This window comes from Balaenoptera ricei, chromosome 9 (genome assembly GCF_028023285.1).
Source record: "Balaenoptera ricei isolate mBalRic1 chromosome 9, mBalRic1.hap2, whole genome shotgun sequence".
Taxonomy (NCBI): domain Eukaryota; kingdom Metazoa; phylum Chordata; class Mammalia; order Artiodactyla; family Balaenopteridae; genus Balaenoptera; species Balaenoptera ricei.
Window position 1 is genome coordinate 66,689,647 of NC_082647.1, and position 2,500 is coordinate 66,692,146.

General features: G+C 39.2%; 1 pseudogene; it reads left to right on the top strand.

The window, feature by feature from the left end:
• The first annotated feature begins 541 nt into the window (after positions 1-541).
• On the top strand, positions 542-1,760 carry LOC132371536 (taste receptor type 2 member 7-like; annotated as a pseudogene).
• Positions 1,761-2,500: the final 740 nt, after the last annotated feature.

Sequence of the window (2,500 nt, forward strand, 5' to 3'; positions counted from 1 at the left end):
GGCTGGGATGGGGGTGGAGGAGCAGGAAGGATTCATTTAAAGTGTCTTGGAATGATTATTATGAGGGAAAAAAAGAAACAGTCACATCTGAGACTGGATACTTGTGCCAATAATAAGAAATAGTTGTCTGTCCCAAGAACATGGCATTTGTCATTAGGAAAAAACAAAAGACAAAAAGGAAATGGTATTAACCTAAATAAAAAATATTTATAATCAAATGTTTGGCATAATTGAGTAAGCGTGAGAACTGAATAAAATTGCCAATATGGCAATTTTTACTGGGATGTAATTGGAAGACTTAACCATCATTCAAATCTTTGGATTTGCATTCCCACAGTTTCAAATTCAGGGCACCAGATTTAAAAAGTACTCCCTCTGTTTTTCTTCCTTAAGGAAAAAGTCTAGTGTTAGACTCTACTTACGATCCAGAAGTTGGCAGAAGGTCAGATTTCTCAGTGCTGTATGTTTCTATCTGCAACATCATCTGGAGGAGGTATTTGACACCATCCACAAGGAAAAGCTAAGATTTGTGGTAGGCAACATGGCCTCCTCTTTGTCAGCTTGTCTTCATGTTATCCTCATGTCAGCAGAATTTATCACAGGGATTACAGTAAATGGATTTCTTATAATCATCAACTGTAATGAATTGGTCAAAAGCAGAAAGCTAACACCAATGCAACTCCTTTTCATATGCATAGGGATGTCTAGATTTGGTTTGCAGATGGTGTTAATGGTAAAGTTTTTTCTTATGTTCTTTCCACTCTTTTTTTTTTTTTTAAAGATTGATTGATTGATTGATTGATTGCTATGTTGGGTCTTCGTTTCTGTGCTAGGGCTTTCTTTAGTTGCAGCAAGCGGGGGCCACTCTTCATCGCGGTGCGCGGGCCTCTCACTATCGTGGCCTCTCTTGTGGAGTACAGGCTCCAGACGCGCAGGCTCAGTAGTTGTGGCTCACGGGCCCAGTTGCTCCGCGGCATGTGGGATCTTCCCAGACCAGGGCGCGAACCCGTGTCCCCTGCATTAGCAGGCAGACTCCCAACCACTGCGCCACCAGGGAAGCCCCTTTCCACTCTTTTAGAGAGTAAAAATTTATGGTACAGCGATGATTTTTTTTGGATGTTTTTCAGCTCTGTCAGTCTCTGGTTTGCCACCTGTCTCTCTGTATTTTACTGCCTCAAGATAACACACTTCACCCAGTACTGTTTTCTTTGGCTGAAATTCAGAATCTCAAAGTTAATGCCTTGGCTGCTTCTGGGAAGCCTGTTGACCTCCGTGAGCATTGCAGCTCTGTGTGTCAAGGTGGATTACCCTAAAAATGTGGATATTGATGTCCTCAGGGATGCCATGCTAAAGCGGACTAAACTCAAGACAAAGCAGATTAATGAAGTGCTTCTTGTCAACTTGGCATTAATATTTCCTCTGGCCATATCTGTGATGTGAACTGTTATGTTATTCATTTCTCTCTATAAGCACGCTCATCGGATGCAAAATGGACCTCTTTGTTTTAGAAACGCCAGCACTGAAGCCCATATTAATACATTAAGATCAGTGATAACATTCTTTTGCTTCTTTATTTCTTATTTTGCTGGCTTCATGGCAAATATGACATTCAGTATTCCTTATGGGAGTCAGTGCTTCTTTGTGGTTAAGGACATAATGGCAGCATATATCCCTCTGGCCATTCGGTTATAATGATCTTGAGTAATTCTAAGTTCCAACAACCAATCAGGAGACTTCTGTGCCTCAGAAAGAATCAATGAAGAGGAGGATCAATGTAAAATATTTTGTACTTCCTTGTCATGGTTTCAATGGACTTGTGTTTTGTTTTTGTTTATTTATGTGTTTTGTGTGCTCTCTCCCTCTCCCCTGGAAGCACTAATTTTGATGTTGGATGGATAAGATATCTCTTTTTCCAGGACTTGTGTACTTAAAAATATTATGACCGTAACACATATAGATAACTTGTACTTGCATTGGAGTGCCAGTTGTGTTAGAAATCGGAAAAAAATACTAAGACTTCACTTGGCTGACCAAAGTAATTCTGTTATCTGTCTTCCCAGGTCATTGAGAATCTTCTGGTTTAGATGAGCAACATCACATTGATTTAGTCTAAGACTTGAAACAGTATAATAATTTGGCTATTTGATTGCACATAACTATTTTCCAAAGAGAGTCATTAGAGTAATTATTTTAAAATGCAAATTATACGTTGAAAGTGTATGTATATCAGGGCAATGTACTCAGGTATACAGATTAAAGTCTTATTTTGCTTTTGATTTTAGTTACTAGTTCAGGTTGGTAAATGATAAGGTGCAAATAGAGCTGGCATATAAATACACAATGTAGGGTCTCCATTTTTTTACGAGTTGAAGAAACATTTTTCAACTTCCTGAAGTGTGAAAGTCATACCCAAATAGGACGTGAGGGAGTTTGCTGACAATGAAGTCCCAGCAGGAAATCATCCAACTGGTGTTTTAACTTCCCTCCTACTAGGAATATT